The 26,337-nt window shown below is 43.4% G+C and overlaps 1 protein-coding gene and 1 long non-coding RNA gene across 3 annotated transcripts in view; one reads left to right on the top strand and one right to left on the bottom strand.

The window, feature by feature from the left end:
• Window positions 1-6,281: 6,281 nt before the first annotated feature.
• The window catches only part of CHST8 (carbohydrate sulfotransferase 8), a 192,685-nt gene continuing 172,629 nt past the window's right edge, over window positions 6,282-26,337 (top strand). The window contains exon 1 of one of the 2 annotated variants that reach the window (XM_076349141.1): window positions 6,282-6,345. The gene's annotated coding sequence lies outside the window, so the exon portion shown is untranslated. Of the gene's footprint in view, window positions 6,346-6,505; window positions 6,594-26,337 lie in introns of those variants that run through there. The other variant, XM_076349140.1, reaches the window with a different exon arrangement.
• LOC143165526 (uncharacterized) lies at window positions 7,820-8,605 on the bottom strand. The gene is made up of 2 exons (XR_012996269.1): window positions 8,393-8,605; window positions 7,820-7,978 (listed from the first exon to the last, which is right to left on the bottom strand). It is a non-coding gene; the product is annotated as an uncharacterized LOC143165526 (long non-coding RNA).

Raw genomic sequence — 26,337 nt, 5'->3', positions numbered from 1 at the left:
ATTTTTGCCTTCTTACCCTTCAGATTCTATTACCTCTAATGAGACGAGATGACGATGCCTATTCAGAAATGAAAACCAAGAAGAAAGAATCAGGGAAAAATCTACAGGCCAAAGATAGTTTACTTATTTTTTTTCTAAATGGATCTGCTAGCTTTCCTCAGAGAAGTTGGCCAAACTAAAAATCACAGGTCTGTGCCGCCCTCACCCTCTGTGTGTTAGGATATATAGTACCTCTGCCCAAACCACGCCCGGCTCTGCGAAATAAAAATTAAATCAACAGGGTTTTGCAACACAAAAGCCACCCTCTCGCTTTTGCTGAGTACTATTTGAAATAAAGATGGATCATAATGCGAGTCATTTATCTCTCCTCTCTGATGCATTCACACACACGCCTACCACTGCAGGGGGATTGAGAGAAGTGACCTGAATCTCAAGCACCCTTGGGTTTGCAAACAAAACCCAACCAATGAGGTTATGCAAAGCCAGAACTAAATCTACGGCTTCCCCTTTACCCCCTGTTTTTCTCCCCTCAGTATTTCAGCCAGTGAAAAAGTACAGAAGAAACAAGGAACGGTATCATATAATGAAACCGTGTATCATATAGTGGTTCCAGAGTAAGACGTTCCCATTTCACAGGAGGGATATTCAAGCAAGCAGACTAGGTGAAATCCCAGTTGACTGCAATACTTGTACTTATTTTAATTGTTTATTGAAAACAGCACGACAGATGCAAAAGAATGGTAGAAGGAAGAACAAGAAATATTGGTTTCGTTCACAGACTCAGCCCCCCTTCACATGAACCATGCGCAAAATCAATTCTTCACATTATATGGTTTAAAAAAAAAAAAAAAAGTAGAACTGGTAATAGTAACATGAGAGGGAAAAGACAGCAGCAGCAAAGGGAAAGAGGTAGAAGGGAGATCTGGTCAAAGGCAGTTTTGTTTCCACAGTAGGTGTGTGGGATGGATGGCACGGAGGCACGCTCCCCAGGGTAAAGGAGCAGAAGGCAAGAGAGGCTGAAGAGAGAGAAGGTCCATGACAAGGGAGCAGGAGCCAGGGCTAACCTGAGGCTAGGAAAAGCATTGTTTATTACACTTTGTAGTTATTTTGCTTTGGTTGATCCTCAGACTGGTTCTTCAGGAGCGGGCTTACATGCCTGCACTGTGCTCCCTCTCTGCTGAGTCATACCACCAACTTACAAAGCACATAAAATCATGAAGAATGAATGCAAGTGTCAGGAGAGCTGCCCCTGTTCCTGGCGGCCTAAAAAGGAACTTGTTTATGTCACCTATGAAAGAGCTGTGACACATTTCTTCAGTGATGGAGTGATCCCACTAGGATCATTTTTGCTGGCCAGCATTAAGCATATTTTTCTCTAATTCATCTTTCCAGTGTGATTCATTCCACTCATCCACTTCAAAAACATGCTCAGGGTCATCCCAACCACTGCACAGCAAAGTTCGTCACTATACTGATAGATCAGGGTTCCATTTCTTGCCCAAACATGGACAATAAGGAGCTGCATACAAGGTGCATACAAATTCTGTCCCTGAGTTTTACTATCTCTGGAAATGACAAAGCAAATCCATCCAGGACAGCCAAGTCATTCCCAAGCAGCCCCAAACCCCAAATGCCAGAACCGGATGGGATTTGAATAAATCTAGTGGAGACCCAAAGTTAGAACAGTGCAGCATTTCAGTCGCAACAAATTATGCCTTAGAGAGCGACATTGCCCGACAGAACCAAGCCCTTCAGGTTCAGTCCTTCAAAGGGGCATTAGAAATTATCCATCTCAACCATCATTCTTCAAGGATGGGCAAAACAGGAGCAGTAAAATACTTCAAACCCCTCCACCTTTATATGTTGTTGTGGGGAGTATCTCAACATATATCTTTGTACGTCCTGCTGAAACAAACCCTTTCAGCACCTACCCAGTGTAATGAGGACACAGTTCCTGGTTACTCCAGGTTATCGATGGAGTTTCCGAAGAATAGTTTTGAGGGCAATTTTTGGATTCTGAGTCTGGCAGGTCTGGCTGTTCTCACTTAGCCTAAATCAAATGCTCCTCAGGCTTCCCTGTCTAAACCATATTGTTCCTTCTGGGCCTTTTGGCTATATTTTATGAAAAAACTGATGTCCTCTGTCTCTAGGGGACAATTTGCTGCTGTACCAAAGGATGAACCATATGAGCTAATACATCTCTTCCAACTCTGTCTTTTGAGGTTTCTATAATTTTTCCAGATATTTTTATTTTGTTCCCAAATAATGGTCTGTGCACCCAACAGTTTGTCCCATCGATATTCCTCGGTCTGAGAAAGATACTGCCTCTCCATACAAACCTTGCCACTCCTATCTTCCAGATACTACACGTGCAGAAGCATTGCTCCGGGGGAGAATGCATGGAATTATTTCATATTTTCTTTTTTGGGGGTAACTCACAGAAAATTCACTCTTATTCTGCTTTCTTCTATCCCTAGCATTACCTACCATTGCACTTTTCCCTCTTCCATGACCCTAGCTGACACTGTCCCATTCCACAAGCTCATCCTCACTGGATGTCTGCAGCGTAAGCAATTTTTAGAAAATGATCTTTAGAGGAAAGCTCTGTTTTCACAGTCAGGCATGGCTACTCTAAGGCAGCATCAATAAAATAATATCAGATCCTGGGACTGGTCATAGAAGAAATTTAACTCTAGTCCAAGCGTCTACATAGTTCCAGGTAGTTGTTTGAACCATAGTTTTATCAACCTGTATGCACCTATTTCACCTGGGCATCAAAACAAAAGGAGCCTGCAAATAAGCTTGCTTCCCCATGTAGTTTACGTATGGGGCTCGATTCCACGTGCATTAGCGTTCCGTTATGAGCTGCTTTTTGAGGGGAGGATCCAAAGGGAATAAAGGATTAGAGATCTGGGAGGCAATCTGGCCTAGATTTGCTTTAAACTTTCCTATAAGGCTCTTAATTTTCTGCTTTGTTGCACTCTTCTGGATGTACCACTCAGGGAGCTTTATTCGCAGGGTCTACCTTTGGATCTCTGCGGTGTTTCAACAACACTGGGGGGAGGTGGAGGAAGATGGAAGGAAAAAAAGAGAACTTGGGTTTTTCTAGCCTGAGGATTTGCCTGATCTCAGGAAACCTACCAGGTTGCAGATAAATATACACACACACACACACACACATATATATACACATTTTTTTTCCATAAACCTCAACTGCTTTTGCTGCTTCTAGAGGAGGTAGATTTTGAAATACCCTTTCCAAAGCTGGGATGGATGTTTCCAGTGTTGGGGTTTATTAAGTTCCTATGGCAGCTATTTTCAAGGCTGCTTTGTCATATATTTCTTCGCAAGAGACTTTAAGAATGGCAGAGAGGCTTTGCAGATAACGATTTGAATTGCAACCTTTACACTAGAAGTGTAATAGGAACATCGGGGAATTAAATAAAATTATATTTTTCCTAGATGTCTGCTTAAAAAGGAAATTCAGGATTTTATGGATGCCCCAGAGACAAACTATTACATTACATTCCTTGCAGTTCTTATTTGAGTACTGTCTGTTTGAGCACCTCAAATACCACAGAATCATTCATAAAGAATGGGCAAGAGAGACTGTGTCCCATCAATATTTCAAGCTTGGTTATCAAATCAAGAGAAATTCATGAGTTCTGCTCCAGCTCAGCATTTGCAGGTTTGATACTATTGTTTGACAGTTTAGGGGTTCTTCCCTCTGCATTCTCATTGTCTTTAATATTTTATATGATCTTCCAGTTGATGCTATTGTAATATTTATTAATTTTTTTTTACTTGGCTGCACTAACCAGTTTTCTCTTTTCTCTTTCAGCAGGGAGAAATTCACACTCATTTGCTATTTGTGGGGTGATGACATAGTGTGAAGAAGCAGTAATGATGACTGACTGATAGAAGACACCATATGTTCTCTTCATTTTTTTCTCTGTGCTATTTTCCAAGAGATGAATAAAGACACAATATAAGATGAGCTTTCCTATAATAGATAATAAAAAAAAAATTGACTTTTTTTTCCAAATAATTGGCAGGATGGGGGAAATAATCTTTTTTCTAAAGCATTCAGATAATATTGCTGTAAGTATCAGGCTCCAAATCACTGAGATAAATAATTTCCAGTCTTTTCTACCCGAAATATTTTATATGTGTCTAAGCACCAAAACCAACTTTACAGTTAATTTCACCCTCCCCCAAATGTTTGCCAGCCTTCTATAGCAAACTGAAAATATAAATTGCATTTGCTTATGACTAAACAAAGGTAAACAATTCCTTCCAATTTTAAAAGAAGTGGGATTATATATAGGATTCTAAGTGACAATGTGTGATGTATGATAACCAGCAATCCTGATTATAAGCACAGTACTAGTATCACTAGATCACAACAACAATGCTAGATTATATGCTGGGATGTTTCTTTACACCCTAAGTGTATGAGTCTGTACAACTAATAATACAAAAGATTCCCTTCAGTAAATATTGAATTTGCCTTAACATGTTTTAATCTCAAAATAATTAGAAATAAACAGTATTCTCCCCAGTCACCTGCCATAGCAACAGACATCGAGGAATGTTTCACATTTATAGTATGTAAGTCAATGCACTTTCCCCAGTTAGACTTATTTATTTTTGCTGTTAAAGCCTATGCGCCCTGCATCACAAAGAATATGACAGAAGGCGCTCAAGTAAAGCAATGATTGCGGTTTTCACGTAAGGAACGCGTGTTATTCTTCCTTTGAACTCCAAGTGGCATGAATGCATCTCCCCCTGGAAAGCTGTACCACGTGCACTTTATTTTTCTGTGACAATAGAATTACATAAAATCTGATCTCAAAATTCTCAATCAAATATTCCATTCATCAGCAAAGAACTGGCTTGCTTAAAGACTACAGGATTGGGTCCCTAATCAATACTTTAATAAATAACACCTACTTAGTCAGAACAATTGATTGCTAGGGAGCAGACTAAGTATAATGTATTTCTGTTAATCTAGACAAAGGATAAATGTCATAGTTTATTTATAAGACACACCTGGAACTATTCAGAGGGTTGCAGATAGGATCCATCTTGACACGCATTTAACACTGTATGTGCACAACATCTTATTAAGGGTGGATGGCAGGTATGTCAACGTAACGTGGCTGGCTTTGTTTGTCGGCAAGCCCCACTGCCGCTCCCTCCGGGCTGCCAAAGCTCAGCTCCATGATTCCCTGGCAGAAAGGGCAGTTCCTGGGACTCGCCGCTCCCAAAGTTGAGGAGTGGGTCCAGAGCACAGCGTACCTCCTTGACGCACGGGCTCAGGGGGCACTATTTCATCTAACTCTGGTGTCTCTTGATTTCATCCAGTGGCCACTTCATTACACCTAGCGATAGCCAGGCGTGCCACAGAGGCTGTTCTTGGGGATTATAGCCATATCCTGGTCTTGCTGTTATTAGACCATTTATTCTGCTGCACAGTTGTGCAGGAAAAGCCTCTTGGTATTTTAGGGTGGAAAATAGCCAGCAGAGAGTGCAAGAGGCAGCTTCCGTGCAGTTACTCCACAGTTCACATTCCAGGCTCCAGACAAGGCACCTTGGTCCCCACCATGCCCTGGCTACAGCGCATCTGCTCCAATTTATTGGTCAAGAGCATCATCACTTCAATTCTCTTCCCATTACTTTTACTGTTTCTCCCCTTGGGGTTTGTGTTCAAAACCACCTTCTTTTGGGAGTAAGTGTGGGCCATCGATCTTCCCAACTGGTCTTAAAATACATATATTTTCAGTAACGTTAAACTGCAGACCGGAGGAGGACATGCCCAGCAGGATGCTTGTATCCACACTGAAGATGTGAAAAGAGCCTCCCTGCCCCGCTCCTCCCAACAGACACCCGGCAGCAGGGACGCAGAGGCTTCCCCCAGCGCCCTGCCTGGGACCTTTCCTCCTTCCCCCGCAACTTCCCATTCGGGGGCTGCAATATTTCGGTCAGAGACGCCCAGGCACAAGCTCACGATGCAGCTTCCCAGCAGGAGCCGTGTGCGCGCCTGTGCGTACACACACACACACACACACACACACTCTTCTTTCGGCAGCCCCCTGTTCCGCACGGCGGTAATTTGCCCTTCAGACAATGCATAATTCAGCAGCCTTGAAGGCGGCCGGGGGGGCGGCCGGCGCCGCGAAAACGTGTCAAACTTGAGAAGCGAACGGCACCCCTGGAGAGGCGGCGGCACCGGCACCGGCACCGCCCGCTCTCTCCCCGTGCCGCGGCGAGGGATGATGCGCCGAGGGCGCAGCAGGGCCGGGCTGCGCTCCCCGCCGGAGGCCGCCGCACCTGCTCCCGGAGGTGCGCAGCGGGGCGCGGGGCGGGGGCCGCGCTGTCGCCGAGCGGGGCCGGGGCGCGGCGGGCGCGGCGGCGGAGGGGGGCGGGAGGCGGGGAGGGGGGCGGCGGCCTCCCGTCTCCGGGCGGGCCGTCCCGCTTCGCTCTCTTCTCCCCGCCGAGGATCGCCGGCGCGGAGCCGCGGCTGCGGCGTGCAGAGCGGCGGCCGGCGGGAGCGGCGCGGAGGATGTGCTGAGCGCGGGGAGGCGGCGCAGGTCAGTGGCGAGTCGCCCCCGCGGGCCCGGGCAGGGCTGCGCCGCCAGCCCCCCCCCCCCCGTACCTCTCCCATACCCCCTAGCCGCTCCCCAACTTTTCCCCGCACCACTTCGGGAAAGTGCCCAAACTTGCGGCGGGGCCGCTCTGGGGCCCCTCGTCCCCTGTTCCCCCCCGGCGACGCGACCCCCTCACCTCGGGGCTGCCCTCCCGGCCCGCGGCGGCGGCGGGGCGAGCGGGCGGCGCCGTAATTAACAGTGTCGATAATTGCGGGGGTGGAGGGGCAGGTGCCACGCTCGGGGCCGGCCGCGGCGCGGCGCGTCCCCCCGCCCCGCTCCGCTCCGCTCCCACCGCAGCCGGGCGGGGCGGGCCCAGCCCCGCTCGGGCACGGGGCTTCGCGGGGAGCCGGCACCGGGACCCCAGCTTCAGGCGAGGGAGGGAGCCGGCGTCTCAGCCGGGCTGACTGCTCGCGGGTACGGGTCTGGCTGGGGGTTCTGTAACGAAAATAATGGGATCCAAAGCAAACTAGTTGATACATGCCGGCATCTCCCTAGACTGGAAATCCAGTTCACGCGGAGTTCAATCTCTGCACAAGCAGGAGGGGGTATTAAGGCACTTTCTCATTTCTGGAGTTGCTCTGTAGGGGAACCGGGGTTTGCTTTAGGCGTTGTTCTCCTCTAGGTGTGCTTTTCGGTGAGTCTGTGTTCCTCTGCCTGGTGATACTGGCAACTCGGACCTTGCAATGCCACCTTACATCTCACTCAACCCTTAAGAATGTACATATTCAAAACATGGCAAACATACAGCAAAGAGTAATTTTGTACAAGTGTGTTAGCACCAGTGTGCTAGTGATGGGCGACCGGACAGCACCAGGCACATCTGGGATTCCCCAGCGTTGGCTGTGGAAGTAGCCAGGAACAATGCGATACCCAGCCGTAGCTGCGTGGTTATCTTTTTAAGGGGTTAGGAAAGCCCCTTATTATAATTGTATTATAATGTCACTTTCTGTCTGTAGCTGACTTGTGGTGTGTGCAGATTAACATGCTTAAAAAAACCCTAGAGATCCTTATTTTTTTATATTACATACTTACCCTGAAATGCTTGTATTTTATTGCAAGATTTAAAAGTTGCAGTTCTTCAGAGAATAGGCTGTATATACAGTACCAGTGAGGGAGGATGAATGGTAAACCCGAATGGTCTCAGAAGTGAAAATCAGAAATGCAGTTGCTAAATCCATTCTGTTTATTAATGATGCTCACCATCTGATGAGAAAGCTATCCCCAGTTTATCCCAAGAAGATTTCATTTTGTCAGATGCCTGGTGTCTCATCAATTCCTTTCATGTCCTCGGGATTTTCTCTTTTCCAGGAGCAGGCCACAGCAGCTCTCTGTGTTGGGGATAACGGTTAAGCTCTTCTTTTGAATTCATGAGCTTACAAATTAAACTTTTGCTGACACCTGCTACCTAGCCTGGCTGAGCAGAATGACAGCGTCACCTGGGCTACTGGAGCTCTGCCACCGAGCAAAGTAAATTGCAAACAAAAATAGGTGTAAAGTGCCCGGGCTAGGTCACACAGCAATTTGGGGGAGCTCTGGGAAACTGTGGCTACTGGAAATCTAATCAAAGTCTGCTTCTAATGCAGCAAACTTTCCAACAGCAATCACAGGCAGGAATTAAATCCATAGAGTAGACAGCAACGGAGATTAATAATCATCATCATCAATTAGCTGATGGAATCAAACAGAACAAAATGAGGGTAAACAAAAACCTGGCTCCCCCTCCCCCTTGAATCTAGTCCTACCTTTATTTATCCGGTGTCAAGGATCTCTCCCGAGTGCTTGTTTCAAGTGCCAAAAAATTTAGCAGGTGTCATAACATAAGGTCAAGACTTAATTATTTATATGGAGACATCAATCATCGTGTGGGGATGATTTATTTATAAATCACCAGAGCTGTAAAAGGAGACAGTGAATTCTGATTTTCTCCTGCTTGTTCCTGAAGGGGACCAGGAAGGTCCGAGCTGCGGCCGAGTGACCTTTGGAGCCTGCGGAAGTTTCTGCCCAGCCCCGTGTGGAGGAGGGTTTTGCTACACCTTTTAAATTGTGTAACCAAAATGTCACCCGGGAAATCTCATGCATATTTGCTACATCTCAGTAATGAACATTTACTGATTATGGATTATCTGGAGAATTTAGCTTTTTAAACATTATTCAAATTTTTATGTTTATGTAAGCTAATAAGACTGAGGAGATTCAGTAACTACTCTTTGCCTTATGGTATTTGAAAAGTATGTCCATTGGGCTTAGCTCAGCATCTTCCAGAATCACTTTTAAAATACTAAAATAGAATTTTTCTGCCAGAAAAAAACCCAAAACCTATCTGTACTCAGTATAATGCTCTTTGCTCACAATTAATGCCAAAAATCAATTTGCTAACATGCTTTTTATGTTTCTGCTGATCACAAACAGGATGGCACAGTAAAAGCTTTTATTGCCATCTGATTAGTCCACAGCGGTGGTAAGTAAATAGCTTGGTCTAGTACGGCTGCAAGACTCCTGTGCTGAATGCAGTAGATACAGAGAAGAGCACGGGGTGCTGAGCACCAGGCATAATCCTGCTCTCGGAGTCATTCAAAGAAATTTTATCAACCCTATGAGCAGAAGCAGGATCAGGCCCGTAGGTTTTCCAATAGCTGGACAAAGTAACGAACGCGCACGTGGGACGTTCCTGAACCTCCTCCTCCAGGTTTCTGATCAAGGGTTAATTACAGCCAGGGATTCTCAGAGCTTTGTCCATTTATTTATCTGTTAATAGAAATGGTGCTGCTGATCTTATTTACATTATTGCATTTCAGACAGGGAAGCGTTTAACTTAGGCTGAGTGAAACTGGTAAAAAAAAGGCAGAATACAGGAAGAGAGAGATTGAAAGGAAAGTTATGGTGAAAACGAGTAGAGCTAGGAGGGAAAGTTTCCTTTGCTCTCCTAATATTATCTCATAAAACTCTGTGTAGCACAAACCCATAAGCTTTACCATTAAAAAGGACTATTCAAAGCATGAAGAGTATCCAGGGCAGCTCGTGATCCCTCTGAACTTCATGGCAGGACTCCATTTTGGCAATAAGCTCTCCTGCACATCCATTATACTGTTCCCACTGATCTTAAAAGACCGTTTATCACTGTATTTCAGTGACAGAAATACTAAAATAATATTTCACTGGGTTTGTAAGAGGGTGTAAATTACGGGTAAAAGGATGGATGAGCTGGCAACATCTTCAAAGAACAATTAAGACATTAAGAGTGTGGGAAAATATTTTTAGACATTAACCAGTCAGTGAGAAAATCGGAATTTAGGACCTGATTTGGTTATGAGATGTTCCTCGAGCACCCTCTGGATCTTGCCCAGAGCATGTGAAAAATGAAAGATTAATAGTATTTCTTGTAGGCAAGACCAGTCAGCTGCTTGTGTATTTTTATGGTATACTGGGTACATTTATAGCATTTAGTAATGCCAGCAATGTTCGATATAAAGAGTAACAGATGAATGTATCGTGAAACAAGGCACTGGCAAGGCAGGTGGGAAATGATTTCCAAAATATTGCAGCAACGAGGCTGAGTGAAGTGTAGTAAGATGGTAAACATAATATAATAGACCTAAGTGGCTTCAACCAAAGCCAGGGTTAAAGCCTCAGGTTGAGTCCCACCGATGCAAGACTGAGCCCTACTCACAAGTTATGTAGAGGAGGAAAGCCAGGACTCCCTGCGTGCAAACCCCAGCAAAGATGGCTTCCACACCGCTCCGTCCCCATGGCATCAAAAGGCAAAAGTGACGATGAAATCACAGTTGAGTGCAAAGAGGAGAAAGGAGAATGAAATTGTATTGGCTCAACTACAAGAAACAAATTGCAGATTTCCCTAATCAGACAGATGATGCCTAACTAGAGCACAAAGCAAACCACGAAGGAAGGTGGCAGATTTCACAAATTAGTCATGGCAAAAATGGTGAATTTCACAGCTTGAAGTGAATTCATGTTATAGCATGAAACAGCACAAAGTGATTAAGAGCTCTAACTGATAGAAGTAATAAGCATGTGAGCCTTAGTCATCACACAGCAGCCGACATTTCTCCCTGGCTTCAGCCTCCTCCTGTTTCTGATGCTGAGTGGGAGCTGGTGGGGACAGCAACAAACGGGATCCCACGGATGTTTCCGGGAGTTTTCCGTCTCCGGGAGGCACAACCGTGGCAGTCCAACAGGAGTTGGAGCAGCCACTCCACAGGGAGATGTTCTGCAGGCACAGTCTCTGCTCCCAGTGCCACCACTGAAACCTGGAGCCGTGGCTTCAGCGGTGGAGCACCTGCTGTGAGAAGAGCAAGTCAGGGGACAGCAGGGCCCCGTCTTCAAAGTATGACCCCACTGGTGAAGAGCAGAGTGGGAGGACGGCAGAGAAAGGTTGGAACAAGGGGGGACGCTGTTGCAGCACGCCCCCTGCCATGCTGGGGACAACCTTCCAGGTTTGCTAATGCCACTTTTGGAGCCATTAGGTGCTGGCATGTGCCACCTCATGGTAACCACGCCACAGTATGCATCCCTAATAGTAAGCAACCATTAAACAGCCCGTTCAATGGCTTTCTTCCCATAGCCACCCAATTTCCATTCTTTCAGGGGATAAAAACCAATGTCACAAGCCTCTCCCACAGGTGCTGTTACATGACTTGTCCTGGCCAAACATTTCAATAGCTGCTACAGCGCGTTTTCAAGGAAAGCGCTGTGATTAGACACTGGAACCTACCATATTACCCTACCATTTGTATCCCTGCTTAGACAAAGATAAAAATTCTGGAGAAAAATGTCACCATTATATCTTAATTCTTTTGTTTCAATGTACGCTCTTCTATCATAGTTATTGAAAATCCATAGAGCAAAATGCAAGCAAAGTGAGCTAACACCAACCAGGATGAGCCTCCTTCGAACTCTTTGCCTTCGTGGCAGACTGTTGGCTAGCCTCCGCCAGTCCCCCAGAGCAGAGTGGCTTTGCAGGCTGCCAGGAAGGTTAACAAACCCCAGCGCTGGCAGACAGAGCTGAAACTGCAGTGGAGTCATGAACCCTTCAGAGAGCAGAGCATGCCAGCTTTCCTGTTTATTGAGGGTGTTCCAGCATAGTCGGGTCCGCTGAGCGCAGCTGTATTAATATCACACGGGGAGAGGGGAAGCTGTTGAGATTGCCAGGACCGAAGCCATAGAGAAATGTAATGGGGCAGTGCCAGTTCCTTCAAATCCCACCTGGAAGTTATTAGCCATCCGCTGGAGGTGGCAGAGCACCTGCATCCCAGAGTATCAAACACGCATCGTCTGCACAGAGCCCAGCTGAACCTCAGCTGGGCACTGCGCTGTCACAGCTCCGCTCCTCCCGACCCAGAGCGAGCAGGAGAGGATTTTAAATTGTACGCCAGAGAAGCACCCTAAGAGGAATTGGTCACTCTTGAATGATGATGGGAAAACAAAGTTTGAAAAGAATTAACATTTCTAAAGCATTTCTGAAGGAATGCCCTTGGACTCCTGGTAGGCAATTAGAAAGGACTTGAAAAAAGGCGGGCTGGGGAGAGAAGCCCTCTTCTCCTGAATTGATTTCAAAACTTGGCAGATCTAAGAAACCCTTCAGTAATATTTTGCGGATCGATGCTAATTTGATGCACCAGAGCTCAGCACTGTGCCAATTCACTGTCAAACTGATATTAACTAGGCACTTTTTGAGCATGTTTATAGCTCAAGGTCCATTAAATATGCAGACCTGACAATTATTGCACCTCCCTTAAAATACTTAATTTGAAATGTGTAACACAGCAGCCATAAATGGTCTTTCACTCTTCATCAGAACGAAGCCTCACTCACCCGGAGGTGCAAGTCCTTGCTCTGGGAGAAGGGGCTGGAGGTTGCACCTGTGATGAAGACAGAAGGCAGGCAGGGGGGCTGATTTCTGTCTTCAGTGCTGCCAAAGAGCAGCATGACCACAGTAAAATCTCCTAGGGCCTGATCTTCCAACCCCCGTTCATACAGTAACCAACCTCATGGAAGTCAGTTAATGTAAGTAAATGACACTTGTTGAGAGAGCAGTAATTACTCACGTTGGGAAAGGTGGCAGGATCAGTTACATAAACTTTCTGAGTGGTTTTTGAACTTGAATGCCTGCAGTCTGACATCTACTTATAGCTAGGAGCTAAATAAAAGTTGCTTTATTTTTTAACAGTTGCTAATTTGAGTCAAAGCCGCAGGAGATCCTGGTTTTTAAATTTGGGTCCCTTTAATACCTGCACAGAAATAGTTTGAGAAATGTTGGTTTCTCATTCTATTCAGTGTGACCCTCAAATGCAAAAATGATCCCCTTCTGAGTTGGGAGAATCAAAGCAGTAGTTAGCTGGTGACATGTATATTTAGATGACTAATTTAGGCAACTATGTTTGAATATTTGATTTAATGTGTCTTCATTTTTATATCCTGAAATGGGGATACTACTTAGCTCAAAGAAGATCAATTAATTTTTCTGTTGCTTTTAAGTTCTTTAATGGAAGCTGTTACATAAATCATTATTTAATATACTTTAACAGGGTTTTTTGCATGAGCTGCTTGATCAGCTTAAAGAATATAAATCAGTATGAGCTGAATTAGTAAAATAAATTCAGAAATCTAAAGGATGCATCAGAAGTTAGACTAGTGCATAAGAAGGGATAAAAACTACGTTGCTCTTTCATTTGGCAAAAAACCACAGAGATTGTTGTTTTGTGAACCTTTGGACATCTCGTTTCTTAGGAATCACGAAATCCATTTGTGAAAAGATCTATGAAATAAAGGAAGAAATTGTAAAAGTAGCATCCTGGTCAATAAAACATATGAATCTGCAGGCACATATATGGGAGGATGCCGTGAATCTGTTCTTTGTGTTGCAGTTCAGAAGAGCAGTTATTTTCTTCATTTTAGCAGATGCCAAAGGCTCAGAGAAAGGAGTACTTACAGAACGCAGCCCGCCTTTTCTTGCAGCAGAAACATATTTGCCTGGTTTCTCAAGTAAGAGAAGAGATAATCCCGTCCTAATCTGCAGTGACCAAAACCTGTTCATCTGGAGGTTAGCACAGCATTGGGGTGTAGGACGGAGCATGACCAACTGTTAGTTCATCCTTGTCTCTCCCACTCCAGAACTTAGTCCATCCAACACAGATTTCCACATCCGCCAGTTCTAGGGAAAGTTCATTCCCTGCCATCTCTACGATGTTTTACAAATACTTAGATGCTTTTTTCCAGCTTTCCCCAAAAGTATATTTTATCACACTCGCATCCAAAAAAACCCAACTCTTCAACTCAGCTACAGAAGCTAATTTATTGCTTTTCTTCACAACAGCTATTCAGATCACATTGTTAGTGTTTCTTGCTAATAGTACCTTCCCTTGTTGCAAAGCCCTGTGACAGTGTTTTAAAGAATCAGTTATAACTTACTAGCAAAATGGTTCACATCTACGTATTAGTTACGGCTGTACGATCCATCTGAGGAAGCTGCTGTCCAATAAATTACTACTCTTGCCTGCCTTTACGCAGCCCTCCCCAAACTCTCCAGCATCTCTTCACTGCTTTCCATCACCTAACTTAGTGCCAAGATGGAAGCATGGCAGCTGTCTCAGCACTTAATGCCAGTGTTCTTCCTTTGCAGACAAGGGGGAAGGGATTTGCTTTCAAGCTGCCCCTTTTCCCACAGAGACTGACAATAATATTATCTCACATCTTTAAATATGGGTCTCAGAGTTACCGGTGCGACAGCGAGATGCAGAGGCAGAGGTTTTACATTTGTGATACAGAAAATTTACACAGATCATTTATTTTTCTTATTTTTTCAACATTTAAAATCTAAAGTAACTTTTGCATCCTTAAAATAATTGATTCATCCTTTTCTCATAAAAACTATATTTTTTTTAATGCTTTGGAATAGCACTACCCGTATTGTTTTGTGTATGCTGCAACTTCTGGAGGACTCGGCATATCCCCACAGCATTAGATATTGTACACGCATGCAACACACGGGAGCCACTGCCCAAGGACCCTATAGCTCACATAAAGTTCTTCTAATTCTGCCATTACACAGGAATTCTACAGCACTGATGGCAGTGTGTAAATAGTATCTACAAGTAATAAATCATCACACTTACCTGCACTGTATTGTTCTAAGTACATTGCTATTAACCTCCATTGCAACATTTTTACTTCAAAATACTAGAATCAGCTTGTTGTTCAACCTTTGGTTTACACTGGGAGAAATCTGAGCTTAGGTTAATGTCAGGAGTTTATTTGAGGTCTCTGTTATAATATCAGCATGTAGCTAGCACAGAAATTCATCTGATTTTCATAAATATTTGATAGGGCTCTGTCATCATCCTCATCATCATTTTGGGCTGGTTGGAAGAGGATCCCCCCGCGACTGCAGCCTGTTTCTGAGTTGTCATGGAAAGTCAGTTGGTGATATTTCAATCAGAGTGTTCTTATAACAAATTCCATTCAAATTCTGTCTGAAAGGGAGTTAAGGTTTCATCCTGCTGCTTAGAGAATGATATGCTAAATGCAGCTTCCCACGGGCTTGGCTGCAGTCCAGTGCTTTGTAATTTATCGTTCTCCTTCCCGATTCTGGCTGTGACCTTGGGACCTAACTCTGAAGTTCCCCCGGCCGCCTGTGCTCTTTGTAAAAATGCCATCCCGGAGTCCTCACCACCTTCCCACCCAGCACAGCCCAGCAGCAGGGTAGCTCTCGGTAAATCGAGGGCAGCAGATCACCAGCGCTCGGGCAGGTAGGGAGCAGGGAGCCAAGGGGAGCGCTCATTTTCTCGCTTTTACTAATAGGAACAAATCATAGAACGTTGTTCTTAAATGACAGAAATTATTAGCTAACTTCAAAGCATGAAATGCATTTACAGAAGAGGTTTAAATTATATTAGCCAAAGGCATTTTCTGTAGAGATAGCCACAAAACAGCTCTAATTGGAGATCTCCAAACAGCTGTTGTGCCCTATGTATTTATATTGGAAAAATAACTTGAAAGATTATGTTAACATGCGATTTAAAAAAAAAAGTTTTAACATTATCACTGATCTTACTCATAATATACTGCGGGTGCCTAACATGTTTTACTGAGAAATGTGTGTGTCCATGGCCAGAGGAGCTGTCAACCCGGATTGTAACATATGCCATTTTTAACAGAAAAATTGTGTAATTGGGAGAAGTTATTGCCCCTTTAAGATTACATTCATTATAGATTGTAACAGAGATACATCTTTAGAATGACTGTAGTTCCCTTCAGTTAAATAGCTATTCAGAAATACGATCATCTTATGTATGTAACTGCGGATTGTTTTAACAAAGTTACTGAACGAAAGCAACTTTGGGAAAGGTGCAGCAGACCCATACAGCTTTTTTGTTCCTTTATTCTTTCCAGATTTTTCAAGGACATATCTTCTAGAAATACTTGTTTGTACACACCTATCTGGATTCCTTAGGATGGGGAATACGTTTCAAATAAAAAAGGGTGACTTTTAAAATTTTAAGTCTTCTAGATCTGTTATTTCACCAGTAATTGTCAGGGATTTTCAGCACAGCAAATGATACAGGTTTAGCTTTAAAACCAAAGAGGAGCAAAACTTGTCATTGTTTTTGGTCTTCAAAGTATGCGTCTGATATTTTTAGTGATTAGCATTTACCATAAAAGAACCTTCTCTGTAACCCAGTCATACCCCCGACTTCACATAGATCTCTTTTGAAATGCTTCTTCTGTTATCTGTTGTGAAAACATCAGAGAATCGTTACGTTAAGTAGTTCTTTGTAAACAAGAAACCAATGAAACCAAGAAACTCCCTCTGCAAGATGCTCGCCACTAAGATACCACTATTCATCAGCTATCTGGATTGGTCTAAAAAGTGGTGACCCTCAACTGGAGAACTTCAGCATAGATTCATTCGGCTTTTCTGTTTCACTAATAACAGAACTAAAATTAAACTATTAAAACAGTACAAAATTGTTTCAGATACAGTGTTGCTACTCCAGTGCTGCTTCTGGACTAGCATTAAAGATGCAGCAGGCTCACATTTAGCGTCTGCTACTTGCTTTTGCACAATGTGCTGCAGCTCTTGTTTTCCCCCCAGTCCTGCAAGCACTGGTGGCAGCTGCGGAGCAGTCATGCAGTGATGCTCCATGGGTACTTCATTGCAAAGAAAGCACTGAGAGAGGGGTGTCATGCAAAAAGACATCTCTTCTCTGGCAAGTTAGGGGCAACGCCCACAAGTGAGCTTTGTGGAAAGGCCCTTAGACAGCAGCAGGGCTGGGTGTGCAGATACCTTTGCCGTGGTTCCCCAAAGGGAAAGGGCAACAGGCAGTATTTATGGAAGGTTTCTATAGAAGAGGTTTCTGTGCTCTACACCGACTATTTATTTTGGCAGTAGCTCTATAATTGTGCTGTAAACCACCCTGGGTACTGGTTGCTGTGTACCCAGGAGTTTGACTAGGTGCCAGCCAACGGCGAGCTCTCTGATTATCGTGTATCACTTCGCAGCGGGAGCCCCGTGCCCGTAGGTAGCAACAGCCTTCCTGCTTCCTCCCACGCTCCTCCGAGCAACTGAACCCCACCTCCAGGGTGTCTTCTGGACTGTGAACTTGCTGTCGTTTGTTATTAGCACACCTTATGAAGTGTGCTGGGCACGCGTTAGAAACACCTCTCTCACATGTTAGAGAATTAATATCAGCTTGTCTCAGACCTGGCTGACCCCATTCCCTTGCATTTCTAGGGCAAAGAGAAGTAGCGGGGAGAGCTTGCGCAGTGGGGAACCACCACCAGAGCTCATAGGGTCCTACTCACTCGTTTCCTCCAGGAAAACCCTTCTCTTCAAGAAGTTCCGCTCAGCCCTAAAAATCTCATTCTTTCAATGGAGACCAATCAGAGTTGGCTTTTGAGGTGCTCTGAACAGAGGCAGCAGTTTCTTCCAACTTTTCAGTGTTGCAGAGAGTTTTTTATATGATTATTGGTATTATTAATGCAAACCTCCAGCTCCTCATCCTTAAGTGACTTTGAGATTTCCTTCTATCATCCGTCATATCAGCAGCCCTCTTGGCTGGACTTGCCTTAGTAACAACTGCTCCTTCTTCCTGCAGTTCTCCTGACACCTCTGTCAGCGGGATGGAAAGCCAAACTCGGTAAGAGGGGACGACATGGAATTCATCCACATTTGGATGGGAGGGGCAGGGGGTGCATGATGGATAAAGGAAATATGTAAGAGAGAGCAACAGAGGAAGCAGCTGGGCTAGTTCAAAGAAACAGCTCTGCCTTGTAGTTCCATGTAGCGCTATATGACATTACCTGGAGCATAGCCTGGGAGACCAAGGAGTACTCTTTCAATCTGATCTGGCTCTTGTGTGTCTGATTAAAGCCTCTCTCTCTTTTTTCCAGTGATATGCCATCTCACTGGTTGCATAAACCTGGCAGTTATGCTACACTGGGCACTTTCCCTGTTCGGCTATTAAACTGCCCTGACGCTTTCTTTTGTCAGGGCTTCTTTCTTCCCCCTAATATCTCACCTAAACTTTTTCTTTCTTAGCTTCGGGCCATTGCTCCCTGGCCTACAATTTTCTGAGACTGTGAATAATTCCCTCCCTTCATTTCTATTGTTACCTTGAAGGTATTTATAGACTGTGATCATGTTCCCCCTGAGCCGTGTCTTTCACTGGACTCTATGAATTTAGCTTTCTCAGCCTCTTCACATGTTATGTTCTCTAATCCATGTATCATTGCCCTCCTTTGTTTTAATCTTCTTCTTTTGAAGGTTGGTTACTAGAAATACACAGCATCATGGTTTTACACAGCCGTTATTTATATGGATTTGCATGCACTTCCCCCAGTTAGCTGTATTTTCTTACCCAGCGGGGCTATTTCTGTTTATATTGGTTTACTTTATGAAATATCTCTCTCCTCTCCAAATTTAATTTTGCAAATGAGAATATACCACGTAACTCTCCATTTTGTTGCCAAGGTATCAACAGAAGGCTAAAGAAGGCAACTGACCGTAAAGACTCCTAAGGTCAATTTTTGTTTGCTGCAAAAACCTTGCCTGAGTTAGGTGCAGCAGGATTATGCCTGTGCCCTGTGTAAGGACCTCTTTGTCTGCCATTTTGGAAAGTAAAATCAGCTACCTGCCCCCAGCCATTCAGTTTCTTCATTTAGCATGGTTTCCTCCGCTTTATCACTGAAATATGAATTTCTGTCCTATGGAATAATCTAATTCTGGTTTCTTGTGAGATTAAAAATCTCAGTTTTAAAACTTGTCATGAAATACAAAATTCTTGGGAAGGAAATTCAGTTTTGGGAAAGTAGAAATGCTCCATCTAGATGGTTTTTATCTAACCTAGGTACTATGATTTGGCTGTACAGACATATCTGCCCTTGTAACCTCTCAGCTCAGCTCATCAGCTCAGTGCACCACAGAAGCTGCAGGTCCCAGTCCACCCTGCCCCAAGCTGTCCCCAGCAAACCCTGCAGCTCAGCTAGGCGCTGGGCTCCACCATGCAGCACTGCCTCTTTTCAGCTTGCTGCTTTTTCTAGAGTTTATAACAAATCTACAAATGACAAATGTAAAAAGCAAAAAGCCTCAGGAAAAGGTTGTATCGCATCATAGAAAAGGACACCATGCCTGGGAGTGAGACCTTTGTATGGGGAAAGAATTACAGCTCCCCCAGAGCAACAGGAAGGTTGAGATGAAGGGAGAAGTTTGAATCTAAATTTGTAAAATGAGGCCATATTAAGATTTCTAACAAAGTCAAAGTACTGGAAGGTGGAAAAAGCTTCCTACATTGTAGCACGTGTGGCTCTGTGGATGTGCCCAGGATTAGATTTCTGCACATCTCCCATTCACTCTGATACCTGTGTAGAACCTGACACTAATGATGGCCCTTGTAAGACAGAATAATCTATCAAACTAGCCAGTACTTCTCCAGCTTCTTCCTTGGACTTCCCCATCATTCTGTACCAGTCCTTTGGTTTTACTTAGTTCTTTATTGTTTGAAACAACTGTCTCTTTTTGTCCTGGGCTTGTACTGGATTTGCAATTAGGGTCTCAGTTCTGAAAGATCATGAGAAAAAACCCACATGTAATAATAATAATACTGTATTTAAAATAACTAATTCTTAGTTCTACATTGGTTTATTGAAAAAACTCCTCCAATAAGTAATAATAGCAATGCGTATGAGGACTGCTGTCATACAGGACATAACAAACTTTCTAGAAGATCTCCTATCTTCATACTGTACAAATATTTATTCTTAGCAATACTGCTGATTTTACTAGCACTTCACCTCACTCTGTTTCAGCAGAGCCATGACAGGCTTCATATGACAATACAAAGTGGACTACTAACATCTGCAGGGCTCGTTCCTGCAAGAAGAATTGAACTCTCTGAATAATTAATTTTTCTGTTCAGTGGTTGGACCAAAATTAGTGGGGGGAAGAATTGTCTCAGGTATGTCCAAAAGACAAGTGAGTGTTTCATTTTTATCACTGAAACAGAAATCTTCAAAATTAAAAATAATTTCCAATACAAAGATCTTTTTTTGCTTACAAGTATCAAAATAATTTTTTTTAAGTTTGGAGTAGTTTGTAAGATGTTTAGTCAGTTGCTACCCTCATTTTAAAAAAAAAAAGGACAGTTCATTTTACAAACATTTTGTAAATGAAAGATCCCAGCAAGCTTTAGGAAGAATTACAAGAAGTTATAATCTCCTGCCTTTCAGAGAATCAGTGTTTTTAATGGACACCAAAATGCACTCTGGAAGTAGGCTGCTGCTTCTGTCTTTTAGTTAATTATTAAATGCAAAATGTTTGAAATAAGCATTGTAAGATGACTTTATTTTAATTTTCTCAGCAGAGACATTGACAGCTCCTGGATGATACTGCACTGAACTGTCCTCTTTGATGACATTTTCTTTTTAATAATCATTGATCCACACAAATTTGTCAGTTCCTAAATAGGAGCTCATCATTCACATTGCTTGTGAGAGCTCTGTCAAGGGCTGAGCATGGCGCAGAGGATCTCTGGCTATGCAAGTTTGCCATGTAATCACATGATAGGATCCAAATCATATCCAGCCTAATTTTTTGTGGCTGTTCTAAATACAACAGTGTACCAAAATACCACGTCTTTTGTCCCTGTGTGCTTAGAGCATTCAGAAAGGAAGGGTAAAATCCTGTGATGAAACATAAGCAAGATAAACTAATTTGGAAAGCCGTATTTCCTGTCTGCCCCCAACAACAAGAATCTCGTATCTCCATCTCCACCCTGTTTGGGCCAAAATATCACCGTTTTCTCAATTTATTGTTTAAATGATTTGCCAGCCCAGCCCAGTTCTTCATGCAATAGGAATGCAGAGGTCTTTGTCATCCTTCAGAGGATGACAGGGATGGCTTAGCCTGGGCAAGCTGGAGCAGAAGCACAGACTAGGGCCCCAGCATGAGCTTTGGTCTAAAACCCGGGGAACAGGCTGTGCTCGTTGCTTATTGAGCAAAAGGGGCCGCTCTGTGAAAGGCAGGAGGTGAAAGAGGGCAGGGAGAGCCTGAGGGGTGCGCGGTCCGTGGTAAGACACCGATCCATTAAATGGTTTTGCTTTTCCTGACCTCCTGTCACTGGACGTTGCTCTCAGCATAGTCAGCCCTGTATCCCCTCCCAGACACCACACTGACTGCAAAACATATGAAATAAAATCAGGCAAAGACTGCACAACGTGCAACCGCTAAAGGCAAGAGAAGAGGGATCTGAGCTGTCTGGAGGCTCTGGTGAGGCAACAGATGTGAGGCAAAGGGGGGAAAAGTGCACGAGGGGAAGGTGTAAATTTGAGAGCAAGAGCCAAGACTTGAATGCAGGAGTGAGGAGGAGCCAGATGAGCTGAAAGGAGACCTGCCATCCATGCCCCAAGGGATTCATGAAGTGGAGAACAGGAGGCTGCCCAGCCGTGAAAGTCTCCTTTCAAGGAGGACAGCAGAACAGTGTGCAGCAATTCCGAGTGGCAGGGACAGGGTATTTGATGAGTCTCCCACAGCCTGGACCATGGATCAATCAAAGCATGGCAAAGCCTTGCTTTTCCCTCTCACTGCCCTAGGTCTTGTCCTAGACTCACCTTGAATGTTATGAAAGCAAACACCTGCTGGAAATTAAATTGTAACCTGTGGTGTAAGAGCACATATGAAGCCCTGAAAAACCATTGGTGACGTTACACAATCATGTCTTAGATGGTCTGGTGCTAAGGAGCAACTGTACCTTCCAGCTGTTGTACAGAGCCTTGTGGGGCATGATCCTCGTCCTTTTTTTCCTCTTCCTCTCTGCCCTTTACAACTATGGGAAGAAAACAGATCAACACTGTAATGTGACTTCTTTCCCGAGTCCTATAGGGAAAAGAGATGGGGAGGAAAAGGACTTCCAGTCCTTTCCCAGAGAATCCCCATGATTAGGGGAGAAGACTCCTTTAGGACACCCCTAGAGACCACTACTGTATTTCTTACTTTTACAGTGATTCCCAACAATCTTCACTGATTACCATCCCCTTAGGACAGGACTGTTTGCAGACACGTAATGCTCTGTTTTCTCCTGTTCCTTCCCTCAGCATCTCCCCTGAGCTGGTATCCCTGGGCAGGAGGAAGGTTACAGTTCTTCCCCCCCTTTTCATCTTGTCAGCTGTACCTTGATCTCATTCTCTGCTGCTACACAAACAATAAACCAGGCACCCAAGCATGGCTTATCTTAGTAATATTCCATTTCTCTGTCAGACGTTAATTCAGGTGGTAATTTTGGGTGAGGTATCGTCTGCAAAGACAACAAATGCAAGAAGCAATCTTTCTCCCAGCAAAGGATAAACTAGATGACCCCAGTGATTTTCTCTGTCACTACTATCTATGTTTCTATTATGGAATAAACCGCTGGACGAGGAGAAGGATTTAACTCTTTGACTGTAGTGATGGATACTACCAAAAAGCTCAACTTAGCGTATCTCCTCACTGCCTTATAAGGGGCAGTATGTGTCCAGAAAAACAGCGATATATCTCTTCTGTGCAGAGATGATTTGTAGGGCATAGCATATTCCCCTTGAAGGATATCACGGATTGCAAAGATGCTTGGCGTGGATGGCTCAGGGTTTGAATATCTGTATGAACTTAAGAGGCAAATTTTGGCTTTCTTTCCTTATCTTCAGTCTTTGTGAGACATATTTCAGTCTGGAATGAATTTTTAGCACCCATATACTGTCCATACAGTTCTGGAAATGCTAAAGTAAGGAGAGAAGAGTTCAGGAGAAATGTGTGGATCACAGCATTTCCCTTCCCTGAAAGCCTGAGGACTACCTCGAGCCTGAAGCACATTCATTCACTGTCCATTACTGATCTCAGGACAGGAAGAAAGTTGAACTCCTGATGCCAGCAGAAAACTCCTCCACCAAACAGTCTGTTATTAAGATCCTATTCATTATACGGTAAAGGTCCTACGGGTAAGTCTGTTGTTTTACTTCTCAAACAAGAATACCATCTTCCAGCTCTTACCAACAGCAGGCTACCAGCCCTCATCCTTTCATATTTGCTTTTCTAGGCAACTGAAGGAAAACCATTTCTGAGTGGGTTTAACAAAGGGAGCTGAAGATAATTATGTTTATAGTTTATAAATGTGAAGGTGACTCCTGGATGTTTATACTATTTAGACCAAGAAATATTGTTAAAGGGAACAAGACGTCTCAACCCTACAGCATCCTATTTTTCTGTGCAGTAAAACTCCATAGCACCAGAGGGTGAATAGTTGTCTTCTGCTGTTAGCCTCTCAATTTATTAAGAAATTCTTGAATATTATTTCCCTGCCTCTTTCCTCTTTTTCTTTCTTTTTTTTTTTGTTTACCAGATAGAGCAATGCTTCACTTAAACTCCATTGTAGTCAGCGAGTGTCTCTAGCTGACACTGGATCACATTGTCATTATGATTTAGGGTTTCACCAATCGTGCTTTATTATTTTTGTATTTTCCAGAAGGTTTTAACTCTCATTTTATGTGTTCATCGAATTGTCTAAAGTGAAGGGACTCTCAGTCTCCATTGCCATACTAAAAGGAAATAGAGGAGAGCTTGCTGTTATTACCATGCAAGCTAGACAGTCTAAACAGTGTCTTTTAGCCAGATGTAAATTCACAATTATAAATCACTACGGGAAGGGGAATGGCAATCACTGCATTTTGATTTATTGCCACAATACTTTTCATATAAATATACTGACCACAATAGGGAATTTTGGTGTATTTTCTATGTCTTGAGGCAGTAAACATATCTCTTCAAAGCACCATTTGTGCTAGAAGTCAAAAGAGTATCTCTGAGTGACAACTACTCACAGAAGAAAGAAGAGAGTGCCAGGCTTATGCACAGTAGAGGAATAAAAAAAAAAAATCTGCTGTGTGACGTAACTGTGTAGGGCTGTATAATTTCTACAGATTGGGATGTAGTTGTCTTCACATAATGCATAAATAGTTCACCCTGCTTGAAAGAGAAGGGCTGTCCTGGGAGCTACAGGGCACTCAGAGTTTTAGTTCCTACTTTTCCATAGACTTCTGTGGTGTTTTCTGCAAGTCATTTCATTTCACTGCACCTAAGTTTCTTCATCTATAAAATAAATCCTTCAAATAGAATTGGATCAGCTTCATACAGCAAATTACATCTCATGCTGAATCATGTCTTTTATCTCTCTGTCTGCTTATTTTTATTGTGAGCTCCTCAGGGCAAAGACTATCACTTTAAGTCTCATATATAATAAAAGTGTCTTTAGCACCGCAGATCCCATTCTCAGTGACTGGAAGCTTACTGTAATAAAAATAAACAAATGTGATCAGCCACCAGAATTAAAATAAAGCATCCAAACCAAAGAAAATCTATACTTATGACCCTCTCTCATGAACATACCGGCCCCCAAAACAGATACACTGTTTAGGTGCATCCCTGGACAGGTGTAAAACAGTGGCTACACTTCAGGCTTTGGCCAATTGGAAGCATTAAGAAAAGCTTTCTTGCCACAGCCAGAGCCATTTAGGAATAAAATAATGAAGACCGTGGGCTAGGAAATGGGGTACTCAATAGTTCAATGACCTTAACAAGAGACTGGAAAGGAATATTAATACTCCTGAACCCCTGTTTTCAATTGTAGGAATGGGTTGGCTAGTCTAAACATACCTGAGCTGGAGAAAAGTCAAAAAAGGGATTTTTCTGGTGAAACAGACACATGGGGGGATATCTGGAAAAGAGAGCTGAGAACACAAACAGGTCTGCCTGTTACTAGAAGAGCCCAGGCCAGTGCTACCAGCCAGGTTTTGTGGCATGCCCACATAGCACGGAAAGTCTCCTTAAAAGAATGCTTTCTTAGAAGACAAAAGCTGAAATCTTGTTCTTACTGAAAATGTCATCTCCTGATACAGACACAGAATAGAGATACAACCTGAATAGAAATACGACATGGATTTGGTCTGCTGAGCAGTTTCAGAGCATGTTTACCATACTTTACCTGGTCAAAAAACTGAAGAATGGCAAAGATGGAAATATTTTCTTTTTTAATGCCTAGATTTGATAGCTCTGAGCATTAATTACAAATAAATACAGAGGAGATAAAAGGCTCATTAGAATCACCCTTGAAAACTGGGGAAGAAGGTGCTGGATCGTTGAGGTCAGTCCCTTCAGTTTAAGCATGAGCTTTTTGTTCAGACAAAACTTAGTGTCTCACCGCAGTTTGGTTGCGAGTCCTGAGCCCAGGGTTGTGCCCTAATGATAGGTTCATGATACATTGCTCGTTATTTTTCATACATATTAAACTCATTTTTTTCCACAGAAGAGGTCTCTGGGGTCAGCAAACGCCTCATGATGCTCATTCCCTTGAATGGCACTAACACCTCATGTGGCAGTCATTTCTGCATTTCTGCTTGCTGTGCCTACATTTTAAAGAACATTATTTTCTTCCAGAAAAACATTTCAGTTTCTTGCAATCAGTGCTCGTTTTTGTAAATTAAGGAATGAATTGTGCCAAATTGTTCTCCTCTTTTTCTTTCTTCCAGGGTTATTTGCAATGTAGCTTATGCTACTGTCTGTGTATCTACTGCGTGCTTTACAGAAAAATGAAATCATTACACACAACACAAATTACTAGACCTCTTCTATAATCACACACCCTTAATTGGCATGTAAGCACTAAGATCAGTGTAATACATGCAGTAAAATGTCTCTGACTCATTTTTTTCTCCCAAGTTTAAAGGTCAACGAGAATATTTTTCTTTAATTTGACAGGCACACAAGAAATAATGCAAGACCCATTTATGGTCAGGTAATGCACAAAGAAATCTATAAATCAAGCTAAGGGGAATATTAGATCATAGTCATATCTGAACCCATCTGGCTTAGTTCACGAAAGAATCAATATGAGGCAGAGAGCTGAGTATTACTCGTGATTTATGCGCTTGCATCTAAGGGGAGAAACATTTGCAATTTTTAAGTCGCTTCATCTGAAACAAAAGGATATGAAAAAGAAACTACAGTTGGCTATTACAACGTATGCATTAGGTAAGTAATTTGATGACAGATTATAGCTGCTGGAGGAAGGGATGGTTCTAGTGGTTCATTCCACTTCATGACTCAGCACATTGTTTTAGTATTTTGATCTTCCTCCCCCCCAAGTTATATTAG

This window comes from Aptenodytes patagonicus, chromosome 11 (assembly GCF_965638725.1).
Source record: "Aptenodytes patagonicus chromosome 11, bAptPat1.pri.cur, whole genome shotgun sequence".
Lineage (NCBI taxonomy): Eukaryota > Metazoa > Chordata > Aves > Sphenisciformes > Spheniscidae > Aptenodytes > Aptenodytes patagonicus.
The sequence above is the reverse complement of the archived record's forward strand: the minus strand, read 5'-3'. Positions and strand labels throughout refer to the sequence as shown.